Source organism: Chanodichthys erythropterus, chromosome 18, assembly GCF_024489055.1.
Source record: "Chanodichthys erythropterus isolate Z2021 chromosome 18, ASM2448905v1, whole genome shotgun sequence".
Lineage (NCBI taxonomy): Eukaryota > Metazoa > Chordata > Actinopteri > Cypriniformes > Xenocyprididae > Chanodichthys > Chanodichthys erythropterus.
The window spans coordinates 3,716,756-3,741,151 of NC_090238.1; the positions used below are offsets into that span (position 1 = coordinate 3,716,756).

General features: G+C 40.8%; 1 protein-coding gene and 1 long non-coding RNA gene across 6 annotated transcripts in view; both read right to left on the reverse strand.

The window, feature by feature from the left end:
* The window catches only part of LOC137007107 (NACHT, LRR and PYD domains-containing protein 12-like), a 301,858-nt gene that overhangs the window by 140,765 nt on the left and 136,697 nt on the right, over positions 1–24,396 (reverse strand). The window lies entirely within an intron of this gene.
* On the reverse strand, positions 16,035–18,069 carry LOC137007124 (uncharacterized). The gene is made up of 3 exons (XR_010892564.1): positions 17,366–18,069; positions 16,849–16,917; positions 16,035–16,442 (listed from the first exon to the last, which is right to left on the reverse strand). It is a non-coding gene; the product is annotated as an uncharacterized lncRNA (long non-coding RNA).

A 24,396-nucleotide genomic window follows, 5' to 3' on the forward strand; every position in this document is an offset into this window, starting at 1 on the left:
TGAGGATGGATGGATACATGAAAGTAAGTGTCTTTCAGGTCTATCGCCATAAACCAGTCCTCGGACCTGATCTGTGGGTTAATCTGTTTGAGTGTGAGCATCTTGAACTTGAGCTTTTGCACAGATCGATTTAACATGCGTAAATCTATGATGGGACGCAACCCTCCATCCTTCTTTGGAACAATGAAGTATCGGCTGTGCTGGGAGGAGAAACCCTTTCTATAGCTCCTTTTTGCAAGAGCGTCAGAACCTCCTGTTCCATTACCAGAGACTGCTCAGGGGCCACCACTGTGGGAAGGACCCCGTTGAACTGGGGCGGGCGAGACCCGAACTGAATTTTGTAACCCTTTTCTATTGTGAGCAGCACCCATTGCGAAATATTCGGGAGAAGTTTCCATTTTGCCAGAAAATGTACTAAGGAAACCAGTCTCTTGAGACTGGCCTCTGGTGTTTTTTGAGCATTTGACTTGGTGCCCTGAAGCGGCGAACCGGCAGGGAACAACCGAATCAAGTGATCCTCCTTGGAGGGTCGGTGGAGACCGCTGCGCCCTGAAGCACACGAGGTGGCAGGGTTAGCAGAACGGCCCCCTGAGGGTGCCAAAGAGGGGTGGATACTAAGTATTCTGATACCCGACCCTCTCCGGTGGGGGCTGCCCTCGAGGGTCCTGGGCCATTGGTGTCAGGACCTCTTCAAAGCCTTTTTGGCGATAATGACAGTCCGCAAATCTGTCTAATCCCGTGAAGACTTCAATTGTGTTTGCTGCCCCAGTCCCCAAGCTCTCTGCGGGGGAGCACGGAACACTAACTTTTTGCTGCGCTCTGTGCGCTAAGGAGCTTGCTGACGGCCGAGACTGCTCCCGCTCAGCAGTCTCGGGGGGATGAGAGCGGCAGGGAAGAAACCTCTGGAACGCCGCTGATTGCTTTCTTGTCTCCTGGAACCTCTCGACGACCGATGTAACTGAGTCGCTGAAGAGGCCCGCAGGAGACAGCGGCGCATCCATGAGGATATTTTTATCTTTGATGTCTGAGAGATTGAGCCATAAGTGCCTCTCCGTGGCCACCAGGGCTGCCACAGAACGGCCTATTGATTTGGCCATCTCCTTGGTGGCCTGGAGAGATAAATTGCTTTTCTAAGCTCTTGTATTGACTCAAAAGTTGCTTCCCCGCTGTTATCTATTTCCCCCAGCAGGTCGGCTTGATAGGCTTGCAATATAGACATTGTATGGAGGCAAGCCGCTGTCTGACCCGCTGCCGTATAAGCTTTGCCCACCAGCGTTGATGTTGTTTTTAGCGGTCAGCATCGGGGATTTTAGGGACGATGCAGACTTGGGAGAGAGATAGCTCATGAGCGTCTCTTCTACCCGAGGCAACGCCCCATAGCCGTGGTGTTTCAGCCCCACGATGTTACTATATGTGGACATTTGGGGGCTAAACACACGGTACTGAACTGGTCTCTGCCACGACATTGACACCTCAGTGTGGAGGTCGGGAAAAAACAGCAGTCCCTGACACTGATATAGTGACCGAGTAGGAAGGAAGCATTCATCTAATTTGCTTTTCTGTCTCGGTTCACTCCTCTCCGTGGGTCATTTTTAACAAAAATTTCTCTACGGCCCTGGTCACCACCTCTAAAAGCTCCTCATATGCTGGAGATGAGGATGGCGAGTCCTCTTCTCCAGCCTCGACGCTCACCACATCCACCTCCTCAGAGCTGGATAGATGAAGCGCTGATGCCTCTCTCCGGGGGGAAGAAACTGCAGCACGTGCTTCCACCACCAGAGGAGAGACACTGGGTCTGACAGGTGAAGGCAGACATAAGGCTGGGCCCGTCTCTAACCCCTCTGTCAGATCCCTTTGTGAATCCCATGAATGAAGCTGCCGCTCTGCCTTGGCAGAAGCGGGACCTGATCCGCGGGACAACACTGGCCGCGGCACCCTCTTTCTCTTTGTCAAAGAGTCCCCGGCGCGATCTCAGTGTCCTGAGAGTGAGCTTCTCACAATGCACACAGACAGCCCCCTCGAGAGCTGCCTGGGCATGCTCAACGCCCAGACAAACAACACACATCTCGTGTGTATCCCCACCCATGATGAAACGAAGAGATTGTGACTTGTATATGTAGCAAGACAAACAACACCAAATAAGACACACAATAACACTGAGCGCTTGCTGAAGACACAGAAGCTAGCATTCTTTGTTTTGAGTACACTTTATAGTTTCCTGGTCCGTGACGTCACCCGCTTCTGACGTCTCGTCACGTTATTGGTTAGATTTCACGAGTGCTTCATGACGCAATCACGCAGAGGCGTTCCCATTGCGTTCGACGCAGCGTTGACAGTTCCCATGAAAGGGAACAAAATTTTTCCAAGGCATTAGATACTATAAAACACAGTGACAACAATCATCAATAAGAGGAGAAAGTATGACACAACAGTGGCAATGTCATGAACATTCCCCTCCAAAATCGATGACTGTTGTCACGGTGTACAATGGTTTACCTAATGCCTTGAAATGTTTTGTAACCCCTCACCTTAGTGATACCTTTTATTCTTTGTGGCCCACAGCTACAGTGTAACCAGGAAGATGTCATAAAAATCTCACAAGAACAGCTGAAACTTATTTGGAGTTAATCAGAGTCACTTCAGGTGAATTCAGGCGTGTGCTATTACACATGAGCTTGATGATTAGTTCATTCTGAAGTTCATTTTTTTTCAGTGGCATTGCATAGGTTGTAATTTCACATTAAAGGTGCAAAAGTTCTGATTTTATTTTTCTTTCTTTCTTTTTAACATCACAGAACCAAACTGTTTTATCAGAGGTGTATAGACTCTTTATAACCACTGTACATGATTGTAAGTTATACAGTATTTTTCAATATGTCCTCTGATGTACAGTCAGGATTTGTTTTGCTGTAACTTGTATTAAAGTAAAGAAAAGTTTGCTAAACTTGTAGTCTGTGCTGCGATTGGCTGAAGCAGATACTGTGATTTTATGTTTTAAAAGCTGTTACAATTATGACAATATGACATTTGGTGAGTTTATAATGTAATTAATTTTTTTTATAATGTAAAAAATTATTACATTATGAGCTCAAGATTTCATTACATTTTGAGAAATTTGTTACATTATGTATGGGGGTAGGATTGTAGCAATATTCCAAATAAATAGATTATGATCCACAAATAAATGTAAAGATATTCACAAAAAATAATCGTATCCACAAATGAATAGAATGAGATCCACAAATATTTGTTAGGAGTTTCACAAAAATTAATTGAATTCACAAATAAATAAAATGAGATTTGCTAATAAAAAACATATTCACAAATATGTTTTTATGTCACAAGCACAACTCTGTCTGCATTTATTTGTAAATCACCACCTGTACATTTGTGAATTGCTTTCTGTGCATTTGTGGACTACTCAAGCCAATCAGATAACGGCCATGTGGCGCTGACCAATCACAGCACACTTTCGCTACAACCAATCACGCTTTGCTTTACAATCGGGGCGGTCTCGTCCTGCATTGGCTTAGGGTTCTTAAACAATGGTAGTATGCCTACAGCAGAGCCATAGAGAGAGAGAGTTGCGACAACGGAAGTTCAAAACGCTTGATCGTCACGTGATTCGCGTAGACTTCAGATAGTTCCAGGAAGTGCTTCGGCGGCAATTCAAAAAGATAGGGTTATAGAGACAGAACCGTGATTTTTGGTCATTTGTAGTCAATAAATGCATTGGTTTACAATATTTATGTAATACACCGACATGTGAATGTAGTATATGTATGTAGTTACAGCTACATGTTGTTTTTAAAAGATAAAAACCGATAAAGACCGTGTTGCAGTTGTTTTGAAGTATTTTTATGTTTTTAAAATTGTATGTTAGTTAAGGGCAATCACGTCATGTTCACTATGGTTTCACAGGGACATGAGACCTGCAGGTGACTGGTGATTGCCTTAAAAAAAAAACACTGCAAACAAGTGAAATGTAAAATATATTTTAAGTGAAATTTAATTAATCTTAATGTTAACAATTCTTATGCACCCCATTCACTTAATACTATATACATTCATACACAATATATTCAATTCTAAAACAAAACATGATTATACACACACATTGACTTTTGCACTGATTTAGTACAATGGATTTATATATTTCTAATAAACTGCATGACAAGCATTTCATCTGTCCTTTCCTACATGTTCTTTAGTCTCCCCTATGGTTTGCAGTGTTGCATGAGGATGATCCGGTTGTTCAGAGAAAGCCGTATGAATGCATGGTTTCCCCACTGACACGGAAAGGAGAAAGTTATGTTCAAGTCAGCAGGAGCAATCTAAATAGAACTAAAGATTGTGTGCTAAATTGTGTGTTAATCATATACAGGTGTATCTGCCCTTTTTCACAAAAACCAACACTGGGAACTTTTATGTTTATTAAAAATAAGGAACAAGGAAAAGCTTGCAAAATCCAAGGAGCAGAGACTGGCGGTGAGGGTACAGCAACATTGCATGGCGTCTTCAGGATCTGAATCCCCTTTGTGCTTGTATTGAAAGCAAGATAAAAGGAGACAAAACGGGAGAAATTAAATACAGTAGTAGTATAATAATATACAGTTTTGGTATAGTATGATTTACCATTTAGCCTAGTGTAATATATATATATATATATATATATATATATATATATATATATATATTTTTTTTTTTTTTTTGCTGCTTTTAAGCATTGTTTTTTTTTTTTTTATCTCACCTATAAACTTCCCTCTCCCCATCAATCCAAATATCATCTGAGCTGACACATAATAGACAGTCAACAGAATCATAATACATTCTCAAATATACATTCTAAAATAAGGATTTTTTTCTTTATTCCCAGGTGAAAAAATACTTAATAAAAATACTTTATTGTGGTAATTCTATAGTTGCTGTGATAATAGAACAACTATAGTAATATAAACAAATTACTTTACCCAATATTGTACTAAGTTCTCTACAACTTTAGGGTATATTATACTACAATATACACTACAGTTTACTGTAGTAAAAAAATAAAGTATACTACAGTATTTATTACAGTATCAGTTCACTATACTGCAGTATGCTGTAGCATTCATTAACAAAGTGTTGTAAATACTATATACAGTATACTACAATTTACTATAGTATGGTTCAAAAACACTATAGTATTTACTATAGTATTTTTTCACCTGGGTTGTACATTTAATAAGGAATAAGGATATTCTCATTTTACCACTTTCACCCACCACAAGCCCCAAAGTTATATTTAATCCTGTTTAGAAGCCTTTTTCTCTAATTACACAATGATGAATAAAGCTGTTTTAATCTATTATCTAATCTACTATCTGATAACATCCCCTGAAACTATTTATTTAGTGAGCAATATTAGCTATCATGCTTTAATACACAAGTTAATTTGATTCATATGTACTGATGATATAAAATCTTATAATTTAAATGGCTTACCTTTTAAAAGTACATCACAAATGGTCTGTTCTGCTGTAACTCTATGGCACGGCTGCTACTTCCGGGAACTATTGAGAGGCTCCACGAGCCGCCATTGCTGTAAAAAAACGTTCCATTGGAGTCAATGGAGTTGTCGCAACTCTCTCTCTATGGCTCTGGCCTACAGTAAAAAGAGGTTTTAATTTATATTTTCATTTTTGGGTGAACTAACCCTTTAAACTCAATTTGAAGGATGCGCGCATTTCAGAGTCTGTTCCCGCCCCAATTGTAAAGCAAAACGTGATTGGTTGTAGCAAAAGTGTGCTGTGATTGGTCAGCGCCACGTGGCCATTATCTGATTGTTTCAGAATCCACAAATGCACAGGAAGAGATCCACAAATGTGTGCAGTGATCCACAAATGCACAGAAAGCAATTCACAAATGTACAGGTCACAAATAAATGCAGGCAGAGTTGTGCTTGTGACATAAAAACATATTTTTGAATATGTTTTTTATTAGCAAATCTTATTTTATTATTTGTGAATTTAATTATTTTTTGTGAAACTTCTAACATATATTTGTGGATCTCATTCTATTTATTTGTGCATATGATTATTTTTTGTGAATATCTTTACATTTATTTGTGGATTATAATGCATTTATTTGGAGATTAGCTACAAATCTACCTCCATAATTATGAACATTTTATTACAATTATCACACAGACAGTTAAAGGGTAAAAGCTGGAAATAACATTAATATTATTTTCACAATCAGTCACAACACTATGAGCAGAATTAAACTCAATTTAAACACAGTTTAAAGTTCAGAGACCTAAAGAAATTGAAGCTGAATTTAAGACTCATTATCTGATGATCTCAGACACAATATTCACACACATGTGCTGTTACTGAACCTGGTACAGTTTCCCTTTTATTTCTACTGAGTAAAACAACCATTTAAACTTTAAATAAAAATATGATGATGAAAATTGTTAAAAAATGTTTTACATTAATATCTCCAGTTTATAATGTGGATCATCATTCAGATCAGAGAGCAGCTTCTCTCCCGAGTCTCCTAAATTATTTCCAGTCAGATCCAGTTGTATCAGGTGTGAGGGGTTTGATCTCAGAGCTGAAGCCAGAGCAGCACAACCTTCATCTGTGACACCACAAATATTCAACCTGTAGAGAACAATGACACACTCTTCACTCTCTCAGATCAGATCAACACACATTTAATCTCCAATCTCCAAAACTTAACATAACCAATTAATATATAAGTGAATAAATAAATATCATAATGCTGTCAATATGAAATACATACAAAAACTCATTAGGTCATAAAATACATCAGTTAGGTTTAGGGGATAGAAAATACTGTCTATACTGTATAAAAATCATTATTTCTATGGAAAGTCCCCAAAAAACATGGAAACACAATTATTATATTATATTACATAGAGGAGAGCCATTACAAACATTCTCTTTATTTTATATTATACTATATAACAGTTTTCCTCAGTGCATTTCTCAGATCACAACTAAAATTCTTGTTCAACATCCACATTATAGTCTCTTGTGCACATCATAAATGCAGTTTCTCATTCTTCTGAACAAATTGCAAATGCTTTGGTACATTCATGCATTTGATTATGTACAAGTGTCAGCTACATTATCACTTGCTTATGTCATGTTGATCGACATATACTGGTTCTCTGTTGAATAGTTTTTATTTCCATAAGACATTAAATGCAAAATGGTTGAACTAGATGTCATAAACTGTCATGCATATTTTTTATATATTTCTATTGGACTTTTTTTGTTAAATTGCAGAGGTGAATTTTGAATTTCACTAATGAAGGGGAATGTAATTAGATCAAGCAATGATCAACCAGTTCTCTAAAATATCTCAGATGTCATCTCATTTGGGAAGCATATACAGACAGAGCACAACACAGTGTTATACACTCTGAACATGAATGAACAATAAGGACACAAACAGCCGGAAGAAGGAGTAAGGATGTGTGGTGGAAGGGTAAAAAAGAGGAAGAGGTAGAAGAGGCCAAGACTGAAATGTTTCTGATGGAAATAAGAGCCACTGTAGATCATGTTCTCAGTCATGACCTTATGGCCGAGGCAGGTCGAAAGAGCCGAATGTTGGGAGAATGTTGTTTGTCTTCCATCATTCAAATGTTTGTAGACAAAACAGGTGTGTAATTCGACAATATTCACTATGTACTGTTCACTATACATAAACTGTAGATTTATGTAATTCTGTATTATAGCAGTCTACTTGCATTTTACATTATACAGTAAATGTTACGGTGACCGAGAGAGCTCACCGCGCACAACTGAAAAAAAAACACCTACAAACAGAAAAAAACACCACCGAATTAAGAAAACATCTTCATCAGTTTGACAACACATGTGCTGCAAATATTCACCCAAATACAGAAACTTGCTGCAAATACTCACAACACACATACAATGATGATGAAAACTCACCTTTCAGGTAATCAACAACACCACTGATGAGTGTACATTGAACAAAAATGTTCCAACCTGGTTTGTCACTTGTTTGGGGTCCCCTTGAAACATTTCTTTGTCGTCAGTGCTTTGCAGTGTGTTTCTGTATTAGGGTGTGTTGTGAACTTTTGCAGTGTGTTTCTGTATTCGGGTGTGTTGTGAACTTTTGCAGTTTATTTCTGTATTTGGGTGTGTTGTGAGTATTGCAGCACGTGTTGTCAAACTGATATATGTTTTCTTAATTTGCTGGTGTTTTTTCTATTTTCTTCATTTGAGCTCTCTCGGCCACAGTAAAAGGCTTTATAGAGACATAACACACACACATTAATACAGTATGTGTGTGTGTCTTGTCTTTTTCTTTATATCACATGACATTGTAGCTACTGTAATTTTTTGACAAACCAACAGTAAAAGTGTATCTGAATCCTGTCCAGTCTCGTCCAGACTAGAGCAGTGGTTTCCAACCACACTCCCGGAGGCCCCCCAACACTGCTAATTTTTTTATGTCTCCTTTGTCTGACACACCCATTTCAGATCTTGGAGTCTCTACTAATGAGCTGATGGTCTTAATCAGGTGTGTTTGATATAAGGAGACATGGAAAACATGCAGTGTAGGGGGGCCTCCAGGAATGTGGTTGGGAACCCCTGGTCTAGAGTAATGTTCATTTGTACTATAGAAATGTAGGCATACAGATAAAGTGCAGTCTTTGTGTATTTTCAATCACTGTCATCAAAATCTTGACCATAGTCAAAGACTATAGAATAACAAGACGTGTCACTCGTATTGTTTTGAATGGGAGAAAGTGAAATGCGCAATATGGCGGAATAAGTCCCGCCTTCTAAATAAGAGCCAATCGCTGGACTGGTAAAGTCATCGCGTCACTGCAGCGGCCGTTAGAAGCACCGGTTTCTATAGAAACAGTCAGACGTGCGCCTCCAAAATGAGGCTCAAGAGACGAGCATTTAGGTCTGCGCATGCGCATTAGCTTAATGCAGCCTAAAAAATACATTTTTTTTGTCATGATTCTAGCGTTTGGAAAAAAAAAATTATGAGGCAGTTGTTGTCAGATTTCATTGGTGATTTCAAATATGAAATTTAATCCAAAGCTTGACAAACAGCTTTGGAGAATTTGATGTTTACCCATTCAAAGAGATAGGAGCTGCACTTGGATGCCCGAGAGGCATTTCAAAGATGGCCGCAGAGTGAAATGACTTGTCTTAAAGGGACTTTGCCATAGTTTACTTCTGAAAATACTGTCAAAGTACACTGTTATATGTCACGGTTCATGGGTTCACTGACTCATTCTCGCTCTGTCTGCGTGTGAGTGTGTGTTGTGTTTGGGTGCTGTCAGTGTCAGTTAGTCATTAGCGTTGCTATAGTGACTAACTGTGCTGATCAGTCACAGGTGCGTCTCGTTATCGGTCCTATATGTAGTCGTGTGTTGGCTGTGTTCTTTGTCAGATCGTTCTTGTGCTCACGTTGTGGTCTTGTTGTCTCCAGCAGTCTCTTCCTTTGTCTCCTCTTTCCTGTGAGTTTGTTTTCTGTTCGAGTGTAGATTCTCACCCAGCCCTGTTTCTCTGGATTTCTTTCTGCCTGTTGGATTCCAGCCTGCTGCAGTCTCGTTGCCACCGAAGCCTGACATGGATTTCGTACCATGAAACATGTGTCTGACCATGTTTAGTGTCTTGCCCTGTTTAGTGGATCAATAAACTGTTGTACACTTGCTATTGGATCCGGTGTTACTTTGTCCGTGACATAACGATCTGACCATCCATGGATCCAGCGAGTGCTGCCAAACTACGGGAAATTCTTTCCAATAGCAACATCCGTTTTGATCGCCAGGAGGAGCAGATTGTGGCAACGGGACGTGTTGTGCAGGCTCTGGTGGCGCAGGTCTCGGAATTAACCACACAATTACAGCAACTTCGGACCGACTCTGCCCACACTCCCACTGTGCCCAGCCCACTGTCTGCGGTTCTGCCTGGTGACCACTCTGCTCGAACCATGGAGCCTCGATTGCCAGCCCCCACAACTTATTCTGGTGAGCCACAACTATGCCGTTCCTTTCTGGCTAAATGTTCCTTGTTTTTTGCTCTCCAGCCGTCATCATTTCCCACGGAGGAGACGAAAATGGCATTTGTGATAACATTGCTATCGGGATGAGCAGCGCTGTGGGGAACGGCAGTTTGGGAGCAAGGTCATCCGTGTTGTGCATCGTTCTAGTCTTTCAATGCGGAGCTCAAGAAGGTGTTTGATCGCTCGGTCTCTGGGAGAGAGGCGGCGCGAGCCTTGGTGGACCTCCGTCAAGGAGAGAGAACAGCTACATATTATTCCATCGAATTCCGAACTCTGGTGGCAGAATGAAACTGGAACGCAGAGGCACAGTGGGATATTTTTCTGCATGGGCTGGCTGACCGTATCCAGAATGAGATCTACGCGCTGGACTTGCTGACTCCATTAGACGGACTGATTGATCTGGCAATGCGGGTGGATACGCGGCTGCAGCGTCGAGATCAACGTGCTCATAACAGTCAGGTGACCGCTGTGGATACGGTCGGTCCCTCATTCGATCCTGAGCCCATGCAGGTGGGCAGAGCTCGGTTATCTCGGGAGGAGAGGGAGCAACGCCAAGTCCAGGGACTTTGTCTCTATTGTGGTGCTGCAGGACATTTCACTGTTAAGTGTCCAGTAAAGGACAAAGGCCCGTCAGTAGGTGTATGGTTACTGGCGGTTGGCATTGCCTTCAAGAAATCCTCTCTTGCTGTGACTCTCCTCCCAGTAAGATTGCAGTGGACTGGTGGTAACTATTGGTGTGAAGCCCTCGTGGACTCTGGTGCTGAGGGAAATTTCTTGGACATTAACCTTGCTCACAAGCTCAACATTCCTGTGAAGTCACTGGCTCATCCGATATCCGTCAATGCACTAGGTGGACAGCCGCTGTTGTCTATCACTCATTCCACGGGGCTGGTGAGTCTCACTACATCAGGCAACCACACGGAGAGAATTACATTTTATCTCACTGACACAGCCTTGGTTCCAGTGGTGCTGGGGAATCCATGGCTAACACTCCATAACCCTCACATTAATTGGAGTCAGAGAACGGTCTTGGCGTGGGATGAGAAATGTCATGCGTATTGTTTGGTGTCTGCTTGTTCTCCTGTTTCTTGTTCTTTGTTGCAGGATGAGCCGGTGAACCTGTCTAACGTGCCTGAAGAGTATCTCGACCTGAAGAGAGTGTTCAGTAAGTCCCGGGCTGCTTCTCTGCCTCCGCATTGTCCCTATGACTTTGCTATAGATTTATTACCAGGTACGTCTCTGCTTAAGGGCAGGTTATACTCGCTTTGGAAAGGGAGGCCATGGAGAAATATATTTCTGATTCTCTGGCAGCCGGGCTCATCCGTCCTTCCTCTTCTCCCACTGGGGCAGGGTTTTTTTTTTTTTTTGTGGGGAAGAAGGATGGTTCCCTGCGACCGTGTATTGATTACCGAGGGCTGAACAACATCACGGTAAAGAACACCTATCCCTTGCCGTTGATGTCTTCAGCCTTCGAGCGGTTGCAGGGAGCGTCCATCTTCACTAAATTGGACTTGCGCAATGCCTATCATTTGGTCCGCATAAGACGGGGATGAGTGGAAAACCGTGTTTAACACCCCTAGGGGGCACTTTGAATACCTTGTTATGCCCTTTGGGCTATCCAACTCCCCCGCTGTTTTCCAAGCGCTTATTAATGACGTGCTGAGAGACATGGTTGAGCAGTTCATATATGTCTACCTGGACGACATATTGATATTTTCCTCTTCTCTCCAGGAACACGTTCAGCATGTCAGGTGGGTGCTTCAGAGGCTGCTCAAGAATGGGCTTTTTGTCAAGGCGGAGAAGTGCACGTTCCATGCACAGTCGGTTCCGTTTTTGGGGTACATCATCTCGTCCGAGGGAACGTGCATGGATCCCATTAAAGTTAGAGCTGTGGTGGATTGGCCAACCCCGGATTCCCGCAAGGCCCTGCTGAGGTTTCTGGGGTTTGCCAATTTCTACCGGCGTTTTATTCGCAATTACAGCCAACTAGCCGCTCCTCTGACCGCCTTGACCTCCACCAAAGTGATGTTCAGGTGGTCTGGTGCAGCTGAAGCTGCATTTACCAACCTCAAGAGCCGCTTTGTTTCAGCTCCCATTCTCGTTGCCCCTGATTCCACACGTCAGTTTATGGTGGAGGTCGATGCGTCAGAGGTGGGGGTAGGCGTGGTTCTCTTCCAGCGCTCTTCCTCGGACGACAAGATGCACCCTTGCGCCTTTTTTTCACATAGACTGTCGTATTCTGAACGTAATTATGACATTAGTAACAGAGAGTTGCTGGCAGTCAAGTTAGCGTTGGAGGAGTGGCGTCATTGGTTAGAGGGTTCGGGAGTACCCTTTGTCATCTGGACTGACCATAAAAACCTTGAGTACATCAGATTTGCCAAACGACTCAACTCCAGGCAGGCTCGGTGGGCACTTTTTTCTGCCATTTTGATTTTTTCATTTTCTACCGTCCGGGGTCCAAGAACATCAAACCCGATGCCTTGTCTAGTATTTTTGACCATTCCAAACAACCGTCTACTCCCGAGTGCATTATACCTGAGAGACAAGTTGTCTCCTCACTCGTATGGGAGATCGAGTCGAAGGTCTGCACGGCCTTAGAAGGGGTAACGCCTCCATCCGGTTGCCCACCGAGTCGTTTATTTGTGCCGGAGGGGTTACGGTCTGACGTTATTCGATGGGGTTATTGTTCCAATGTGGCGTGTCATCCAGGAGTGAATCGTACCAGTTTTCTAGTTAAACGGCGATTCTGGTGGCGCTCCATGGCTCGTGACATCCAAGATTTTGTTTTGGCCTGCTCAGTTTGTGATCGGTTTAAAACTTCCAATCGCAATCCGGAGGGGTTACTTCAACCGCTGTCTGTCCCTTTGAGACCCTGGTCCCACATTGCGCTCGATTTCGTCACAGCCACAATACATTTGTTTTGACTGTAGTGGAACGGTTCTCTAAGGCGGCCCATTTTATTCCCTTGCCCAAATTACCCTCTGCCAAGGAGACAGCGGTTACGGGGCCCCAATTTGTATCCAAATTTTGGAGAGAGTTTTGTCGTTTGCTGGGTGCAAGTGTCAGTTTGTCTTCTGGTTTTCATCCTCAGAGCAACGGCCAAACTGAGCGGGCCAACCAGGACCTTGAGCGAGTGTTGCGATGTTTGGTGTCACAGAATCCTTCCTTCTGGAGCCAGCAACTCTCATGGGTAGAGTACGCACATAACTCATTACCAGTGTCATCCATGGTCCTTTCTCCGTTTTAGTGTAGCTTAGGTTACCTGCCACCTGTGTTTCCTAGTCTGGAATCCGAAGTCGTGGTCCCCTCTGCTCACGCCTTCATCCAGAGGTGTCGTCTCACTTGGAGAAGAGCCCGAGAGATAATTGAAAGGGTTTAATGACAATATCTGATTATGGTTACACTTAACATAATTACAAAATAGATGTATGAGATGATAAAATCATATACCATTAATTGTACACAGCATGAATGTAAAAAGTTACCTGAGAGAGAGAAAGAGAAATAGAGAGAGAGAGAGAGAGAGAGAGAGAGAGAAAGAGAAAGAAAGAAAGAAAGAGGGCCAGAGAGTGCCCAAGAAAAGCCAAGAATAAAAGAAAGAGCAGAGCATAAAAAAGAGAGCCAGAGCAACAGTTACAATCTTCTTTTATCCCTTCCTTGACCGTGTGACTGAAACCCATATGTGAGACATTCAAACTGACCAATCAGAAGATGAAAACTTCCCCCACTGTACTAAAGGTGTGACCATTTGTAGACCCCCAATGTACACACATCTTGGCCTACAGGCCTTGATCACTATCAGCACCTTTGAGCCTTCCAAATGGCCCTTGTAGCAAGAGAGAGGGGGTTGAAACAGTAAAGCAAATGTCTTTGTTCATTTTAAAATATCTTTAGATATTTTCAATTCTTACATGATCAACTGATTTACATGAAAACTGGAAAACCTTCAGGAACTTCAAAAGATAAAACGGCAAAACTCCTAATATTATTTCCAATAATTCCAAATTATGTTCATTTCCCGATTAAATTGTAGGTTGCAAAAGTGCATTCTGCAAACAGTAAGATGGAGATCCATGTTACATTTGTTGAAATTCATCGCTGAAGGTTTGATCATGGCAAATTTAGTCACACAAATAGTACAAGTGGCTTGTGAAGAAACAAAGACTGGCTGTATGACACTTTCATTGCAGCAGAATTTCACTGTGGAGAATGCTAAACTCCAGCGCACATTTATTTTCAGATCATCAGCACTTCTTCCGCATTTAGAGGGAGCTCATGCACAGAGTCGCCAGATTCCACGGCATCCAGGATCACGGCGGTGCCGGTAATTCGGGGGGCCAGGGAGGAGCTGGCAGTTTGGGGAGCCATGGCGGCAATTCGGGGGGCCAGGGTTGTGGCGGCAGTTTGGGGGACCACGGCGGCGCCGGTAATTCGGGGGGCCAGGGAGGCGCTGGCAGTTCGGGGGGCCACGACGGTAATTCGGGGGGCAAGGGTGGCGCCGACAGTTCGGGGGACTACGGCGGCACCGGTAATTCGGGGGGTCAGGGTGGTGCTGCCTCCGTGGCCTTCACTTGGGGGCTCAGCTTGGCCACTATGGCAGATGTACTGCTCCCCCCACCCCAAAATTTTCTTGGGAGGGCCCATCAGGTTCATGCCATGGAATAGGTGGTAGGCTGGAGTGGGCTGGTGGGCTAGAGCGGGCTAGTGGGCTAGAGCGGGCTGATGGGCTAGAGCGGGCTGGTGGGCTAAAGTGGGCTCGTGGGCTGGAGCGGAGAAAGGAGCCCTCTCTGGGCTTGGGGCGGACACTGGGACGGAGACAGGAGCACCCTCTGGGCTCAGGGCAGAGACTGGGACAGAGACAGGAGCCCCCTCTGGGCTTGGGGCGGAGACTGGGATGGAGACAGTAGCCCCCTCTGGGCTCAGGGCTGAGACTGGGGCATAGACAGGAGCCCCCTCTGGGACAGTACTTGGCTCTGACCAGAAGTCGATCAGCCAGGAATCCTCCATGGGTTCTAAAGCAGACTTGGGCATGGCAGCCATCTCAAATGAGGGCTCAGGTGTGGTGGCGGCCATCTTGCGTCCAGGCTCGCAGGCTGGGAGAACGGAGGTGGACTTCAACGCTGACCTGACAGATGTAAATGGTGGGTCAGTAACTTTAGCCCCCAGGTCAGCACTGTTGGATACCCATTTCAGTGCACTGGGAAACACAGGGGGACAGAAATGGGTGGATCCATTGGAGGGGTATGTGGAGGGAACTGGCATGGGGTGAGCTGACCAGGCCATGAGCGTTTCTGATGGGGCTGGATGAGGAAGATACTTTTTCTCCTTAGCCTCTCTTCTACTTCAAAATTTGAACCAATTAACCCTCTGGAGTCTGAGGCTGATTTTGGGCCCTGGAGAAGTTTTGACATGCCCTGACATTTGTGCTTTTATCAGTTGGTTATAAACATATTAATGACAAAAGTGTCATTACACTGTATTCAGCACAAACTAGGCTACCATAATATGTGAGGAACATGTATGTACATGTTTGTGTTTTTAAAGGAATAATGTTTATGCGTGGTTATTGAAAAAACAAAAAAAAAAAGTAACTGAAACAATACCTAAAAATGCATACTAAATGTTTTTTCACAAGACTTTTGAGAATTGTATATTTTAGTGTAGAGTTTTTGCTTCAAAATGATGTGGAAATGATCCTCCCTACTCTGACACATAAAACATTGTATTGATTTTAAATTTCTAAGACACTTTTTGTTTAGGTAGGCCATATGCGAAGAGGTGTGACTCTTCATGAATAATGAAGTGATTTACACCTGGGGAGATTAAGACCCTGCCCCTAATGAGCCGCATAATGAGCCATTCAGTCAGGAATGTGACTGAGTCAACTAAGAAAATGCAAAGACAAGACATATCATTGTTTTTTTCTTTTTTATTTAAAATAAAGTTAACAATATAATCCACATATAAACTAGGGTCAAAGGCACATTTTTTGTGTATACAGGCAAATAAAGGTAAGGTTTATAAAAAAAAGCCCACTTTTACACCCTATACATAACCTGCTTGATCACATATAGATAATCTTTGCAGCCCAATGGTCAGTGAGAGGTGGTGAACAGAGAATCTGAACAGTCACACATCTGTGTGCCATTTTTGAAAACAGTTCAACTGAAGACACAAGTAAATGTCACATGCCTGGCATTTCCAAGGTGTGTCTTGCTTTTTACCAAGCTGTACTTTGCAAAGCATGCAGTTCCGATGACCAGCGGTGGCATTATTCCTTGCATCTGATGTCAGCTCTGCTCCTGGAACCGGTACATGGTCACTTTTGGTCCGTTTTGGAGCTGCTTTCTGTGACGACACACCACAGAGCTCTGCAAATATATTATCATCAAATATGAATCTTATTAATATTATCATCAAATATTATCATCAAATATGATGATTTGCTACTTATGAAACATTTCTGAACAATTGTAAACAATAAATGTTTCTTGAGCTGCAAATCATCATATTAGAATGATTTCTGAAGGATCATGCGACACTGAAGACTGGAGTAATGATGCTGGACATCACAAGAATAAACGACTTTGTGAAATATATTCAAATAGAAAACAGTTATTTTAAATTGTAATAATATTTCACAATATTACTGTTTTTACTGTATTTTTAATTGAATAAATGCAGCCTTGGTGAGCAGACGAAACTTATTTTAAAAACATGAAAAATCTTACAGATTTCAATATAGGCCTACCATATAGTGGGTAAAAGTGTACTTACTCAACTGTGTTGCTGCGTGCCCTCCTAGTGGGAATTGCAGGTGAATGTGAGAGTGATGGATCCACATTCCTAAAAAAAATGTAAAAAAACCCTGTTATTATTAGCATATAAGATAATACTCTCATACCATTAGCTATGCATAACTGACAGGAAAGTAACAGGTATACAAGCATGCTGTATATGTCTGTCAATTGGCCATTACCGGACAAAGTGTGCGAATGTGTAAACGTTTACAGTCTGCTATATCAGTTAGCACATTTAGCAAATAGCAACATGTTCGCGCATTTCACAACCAAGCATATTTTAGCACATTCACGCCTATCATATACGGTACTTAGATACGCTATATATATATTTATAGATAGATGTAAATATAAGGCAAATATAGATGTACGCTTGTATATAAAAAAAAAACACGTCAAATAATTTGAGTATATCAACAGAAAAGCATTCTATTTATAAGCATTTTTATGAGATAAAGTTATATATATATATATAGTAAAACTAAATCACTTACTCATCAGAAACTGTATCTTCAGCTGGATCAAGTCGCTCTTCAAAATGCAGACGTTCATCGTCAGAGTCGTGTTCTTCTTCCGAGGAAAGAGTGAACTTCCTCACTGTCCAGGACCATCTGAAGAGCCTGCTCACCTGTGTAGTGTGCCATCTTCCAAACGCGAAGGACAGCGAATGAATCTGATGAAACTTGATGCTTTTTAAGACGCTGTTAGGGGCGTTTACAGTTTGCATAAATCGCCTCAGCACATTATCTTATGAATAGAGCGCTCTGCGCGTGGGCGGGCACACATTAAAGATAATTAGGTCAGACAGGAGAAACAGTACCTCTCTTTACTTTTATACTGATTACATAAAGGGAGAATATTTGTTTTAGAATTTATTTGTTTTGTTTAAAAGTAGACACTTAAAGCTTTCCAAAGACATATCTCTCATGTCCATGTAGCATGTATAAGCCATCTATTTTAGTTACTTTTAGTGACGTTTTAGAACGATGTTTGCAGAGACGGAGACGGCAGGACAGCACACCCTGTATATTTTATTTATTTTTAAAAAGCACAAAGTTTTATTTTGATTGTGAGTGTACACAAAAAAAAGAAGACATTCTATAGTTTCAATTGATATATTACTTATGTCTCTATGACAAAAAATGACGGAGTATTTTAAGTCTGTTTTGCTGCAATGTGAAAAAAAAACTGCAAAACGCGCCGGCGCGTTTTTAGACCTCAGAGTGTTAAATTCTCATTATAGAGAATGAGATTAATAGCCTCGACTAGAGTAAAATAACAAGCAGGTTAACTATACCGAATAGTATCTTCATCCAGACCCATCAGAAAACAAGCACTGAGGGAAGCATCAGGCCAGCCCACCTGATAAGAGACCTCAAGAAACTCCTCCACATACCTCTCCAAAGGACGTCCCCTCTGCCTCAGTTCCCAAAGCCGGTCTTCAGCCTGGGTCATCCTTTCCTTGTGCTGCTAGATCCAATGATAAAGGTCAGTTCTTCTGTTGCAGTTGGTTGCAGCAAGCAAGGAGGCAGGATCTAAATGCAGCACTCAAGGTTTATTCACAAAACAAAAACACTCTTCTTACAAAACAAACTGAACAACCAGAAGAAAGCAACAGAGAACTGACAAAGGAACTGAACAAACACAGGGCTTAAAAACAAGGAGAACAGGGGACTAACGAGACACGAGACAAACTAACGAGACACACCTGAACTCAAACACTAATCAAATCAGAAACAATAGTAACAAACAAGTGGCGGGAAACTGAGAACAAAGGGGAACATGTGACCAAAGAAAAAACAAACTCTAAACATGAACTAAATAGAACAAAACTCAGAACGTTACACATAGCAGTTCTTTATATTTTGATAAACTAACAACACTGCTTTCTTTTGACCAGTACAACCTTATAAAATGAAGCTAAGTGTAAATTCATAAATCAGCTAAACTTTTGACTGGACCTAGAATAGTGAGGGGACATTCCATAACATCCAGGGGTAAACTGTTAAATTAGATCATTGGTGATGCTGTGAAGTGTACAGAGAGAGTGTAGACTCTACTTGCAAGACAGAGCTTCCTGTAAAGCAGATAAGCACAAATGTGGACGGTAAAGCCATGATATCGGTCACCCCTATCTTGGATAATTTATATTTTAAGGGATAAATTTAAGTAATAATTCCAAAATTCCTAACTTATGAAATTACAAATGCTGTCATTAACAGGGATTATGAGTACATGATGCTAGTGCTTTGGCCATGGATTCAAGAATATGTGGAGATCTCCAAATTTTTATTAGAGCAGCTCATGAGCAACACCAAATTGATAATGAAGATGAAATTATATTAGACAAATTAATGAAAAATTGCATTTAAGAAATTAAAATTGGTTCTTCTAACTGTGGCATGCCTAAGTCTAAAATATTATTTGATCAATTAGATATTGAGAAATTTGAGGTGTTATATTTAAACCCATTGCGACTGACATCGTCTGACTGCATGAGTCCAAATGCTTAGACACTGTCGCACAGGGAATGCCACAGTGCCTACGTTCAGTAGTTTCCGTCGAAATCGAAGTGGGTGTTATTCAATTGGACTTGGTGGTATTCCACCCATATACATTCCCTATTCATTTCACTGTCTATGGAGACGTTGATAAAAAGAGATGACACTCTGGCCTAAAAATGGGTGTGAGAAAATGTGTGAAAATGTGTGTGAGTAATGGTGCACCAAGGCAAACCAAATGCCATTAACAGCTGTATCCAAATTTTCGAAGTAGGCACACAAATTGGATTATGCCCAATAAAATAATGGCCATGGATGAATATGGGTTAACTATCCTGTCCTGGGTTGTTGTGGCAGTGCCACACCTGCGCTGCGCACACCTAACTCTTCCTTTTCAGAATGTCAAGATGAATTCCCTCAAGCTAATTCTGTGACAGGTGTATGAAATACATTGTGATTAACATTTTAAAAGTGGTATGAGTGTTGTCCATGTAGAAAAGCATTGGTTAATCATTTTGAAATGCACTGTATTTCACAAATAATGAAGAGAAAATCAGATAGCAAAAATCAGTGTATGGTATTGACAGGAATTGGAATGACATGGGTTCAAGCCCTGCTCAATGTATTGGTGATAATGAGAGAATGGACAGCCCTCACCGCACCGTAATTTTTTCACAGGTTACTACTGTCACTGCTGATGAGTAAATATACTTTGCCTCTAACAAAAGCATTCTAAGATTTCCATTCACAAGCAGTTCTGTTATGTTCATCCTACCAATAAAGGTGCTAATGTATTGTTAACTGTATGGAAAATGACAATGCTATTGTCTTGTTTTGGTCTTGTTATTTTTGTCTGTGTCTCCTCCATGTCTACCTCTATATATCTATCATATATAGCAGTGGAGTGCAGTGGTGTTCTGAAATGAGGAGGCACATTTTTTAATTTTTTATGAATCAAATTTCAATTAATGTGCATTTCTCTTACCGTTGACACATCTTGACACGTTAAAGACCCCCTGTGGTGAAAATCAAGTTTTTAATGTTGTTTATATGTCTATGTAGTCTTTTTAATATGCTTTAAGACAAACCATGTGCAAATTCATAAGTCAGCACCATTTCTGAGTATTTTATGTTTGAAACCAAAGGCAGTCTAAAACCCGCAGTTTGAAATCGGTGGTGTTTGTGACGTCACAGACTACCTTGTAACCAATCACAACAATGTGCCGGCAGGCTTTAGCATATCATTAACCATGAGCACTCTGAAGCAGGAAAGTCTCGAGAGAAGCCAGGTTATCCCAGTATATTTTCTGTTGATATTAAAAAATGTGTAGATTTAGCAATATAGCGAGTCTATTACGATGTTATGATGAATGTTATGATGAATGCCTTTCTCCACTGATGTTCTGAGTTGTTCAAAGCGTTTGTAAGGATACTGATTGTTAGAATGCAGCTGTCTGACTCTGACATGAAGAACAGGAACGGTGTGTGTAACATTAGCAACACATTATTAGCTGTTTGATGACGTAGTCAAGCAAAAGGCTTTCATATTAATTCATATTAATTAATGACAGAACCGTCGCAAGGGCTGTGCCAAGTGTGAGCGCATAGCGACTCGCGCCAAAGTGACAGCTGACTTGAAAAGCCAATAAAGTTTTTTTTTTTTTTTTTTAAATAGTTTTTGTCATTTGAAATATTTTAATACTATAAAACATAGCTAAAAAAATACTGCTATGAGCGTGTGCGTGTGACCGTGATTCATGCATGTCAGTCAGCGTGGAGCTATTCAGTCAATTATGAATTCTGATTTTGGCCACCTCTGAAATGGATATAGATATTAGCCTGCCCTTCCTGATAACTTCAAGTAAATCCACGCTCATTCAAGGATGTGAATTTATTTCATGTAGCCTATATCCACAACACAAACAACAAATTGCCGACTTCACTGCAGCAACAGTACTCTCTGAGCTGGTGTGAGTGAGTGGAGGCGGGGCTAATTTGCATATTCATTGATCTGTGTATATTAAATGAGGCAAGGTTTTAGAGTTACATTCAAGCTATTTTAAGGCATGAAGATTTTTTTTTTTCACTTTAATTTTTTTTTTTTTAAATATGTCATTTTAGTGATCAAAGATGAGTTTTAAGGGATAAAATAACTGACTACAGGGGGACTTTAAATGAACATTACTTTACATTACATCAAAAAAGGAAAAAAGAAACCAAATACAATTCTATTTTGTAATTTTACATTAACAATGTATTGTAATAAATGTTCTATTTATCAAAACCAAGTCAATCTCATCAAGTTAGTGTTTTAAGCATTTCTACATTCATTCCAAAATAACAAATAAAGGCTGTAATAATTTAAACAATATATTTTATTTGTGTATTGATGTTTTTCTTTTTAATAGTCAACTTAGGCTATTTTGGATCATCAGTCATGCTCCATAAACACCGTCTGTCACAGACAAAAAGATGTATTTTTAATTTCACCAAGCTGATTGCACTAAAAAACCTAAAAACATCATTTGTTTAAACTGACGTGTGGAACGTGCATGTCAACAAGAGGCGAGATTTATCACACAACCCCCACCCCCCCCAACAAAACCCACTGCACGACAGGGGTAATGGTTTTCTATGAGAGGAAAGGGAGGCATGACTCCTGCTGTAACTTTACTTGCGAGTGTCGCTGTTGGGCAGTGTTTCTTTAGAAAAACGAGTGACTTGCGCTCTTTTTAATGTCATAATTTGTAATATTTGTGTTGTTTTATATGTAATATGGAATATTTTCTCATCCTTTTTTTTTTTTTTTTTTTTGAGGAGGCACTGCTCAAACTGCTCAAAAAATCAATTGCTCCAACTGATCAAGAGCATCCAAGAACAGAGGAAGGATCGACAAGCACCTCACTGCTTAGCAGCAAAAAGAGAAATGCAACAGAAACTGATTAAATCACCCTGATGCTGAAGGATACAATGAAGAGACTGAGATGTGGAAGATGACAAAATAGTTGTCTACAGTGAATTTTTACCCACTGTTTTAGAATGTAAGGAATGTTAATTGAAGGTTGAAGATGTTTTCTGAAGCTGATAAAAATTGAAGGTAAAGGAAAGTGATTAAGTGTTGTGAGGAAAAGTCACGCTGTGATTAATTGATCATTTTATGATCAAATGGGGGACTTTAAGATAAATCTTATCAGCCTGACTTTTCTTTCTCTGTTTGTCCCTTCTCTCTCCTGGGCTGGATTTCCTGAAACCTTCTTAACTCTATGTCGTTCTTAAATTATACCTTAAGCTGTACCTTAACGTTAATATGTGTTTCCCAAAACGTTCTTAGTTAAGTATACCTTCTGTAAGTCATAATTTCGTAAGGTTGGTCTGGACCACTCTTAGCTATACCTTATCACTGTTGTCAGTCAATACGAATATAATTCTGAAGCTGTAATACACTCAGTGTTCAGTTAGGATTATGGCAAACAATAAAATGCAAAGATTCACTGCTAAATTCAAATGTGCTTTAGTGCTGATCCAGAGACAGACACGCGCTTCGCGCTTGTCATGTATCGTAACTATTCGGTGTTTTTAACCTCATCATCAGGTTTATTTTATGTTTCAGACTTTTAAATATACATTTGAATTAAGTAGTCTACAGCATAAAAAAGACATTTATAGTTTGTTAAAAGCAAATTCCATACACTGATGTCTACAGAAGCTGCAACTAGAGGCCTAACCCTTTCAATTACATAATTTGACAAAGTGTTTGAAATTTTTGTGTATGAAACAATAAAGTTTACTCTATTCTTTTCCCAGTTCACCGCCCACATACTTTTATGTATTTCGGGGAAGATTTTGTAAATCCGACAGCTCTGAATAGCCGTGCAAACTCATCGCGCGACAAAACACATTCACTTCCACATACTTTACAATCGGAATATATCATATAATTAATGATATAGTTAACAAGTTTGTGAATATTTTGAAAAAAAGTGAAAAAACGATATAAACAAGATACCTACATGTCTGCCAGCTGCATGGCGCGTCTCCAAGGAATTAAAACTTTGTTCTAAATAACAGTCGCCTTAAACTCAGGCTGATGGGGGCTTCACGCCCCCAGAATATAGATAAATTACAATATAGATTTAGTTTGCAATTTGGATTACTTTTATAACATCCCATGAGTCCTGATAAATGCAATTTCTACTTCTGAAGTGCTTCTTTTTATAAAAAACACTTATTTCTCACATAATGCAGTGAAGCAGCCCCTGTATAGAGTGAATTACCGATTCTCGAGCCATCGATATCAACTAAATCAACACCGCTGCCATGGACAGCACCTGGTAACATCACACTTAAGAAGATATATACCTTAAGCAACCTCCTAAGGGATAGTTCGGGGAACACGCCTAGAAACAGTATATCTTTAGTTAAGGTCTACCTTTAGAGTCTTCGTAGCACGCTAAGAGACAACGTTATCGGGAAATCCAGCCCAGGTCTTTAAGGCTGTAAGGGTAATAGGGGAGAATAGTTGTTATTGTTTCATTACACATCTGTTTTTAATGTACAATATGTATATGTCTGTTTCTTGGAAAGCAGCCAAGAAAGGGTCCCTGCCTTTTGTATTGAAAGTAATGGATAAGACCTTCCTGGAGCCCCAGGAAGGCATGGTTACTTGACCAGAAGTTGAACATATTTAGACTTGTTTTTCTATATGTTCCACATTCATATATCATGAATGTATATTCTCATTAGACAGTTGCTACACCACCCCTGAAACATGTATAAAAGCCATGTACAGAAGTAATATCGGGGAAGGTTTTGTGAACAGATTGGCTTCATGTTCATGACTCTTTTCCCATATGCCTATGCATTCAATGATTGAAAAAGACAAACTGATAATGAGGCATGACTCGGGACAATAAACAGAGATTAAAATAATCGTATATACACTCACCTAAAGGATTATTAGGAACACCATACTAATACTGTGTTTGACCCCCTTTCGCCTTCAGAACTGCCTTAATTCTACGTGG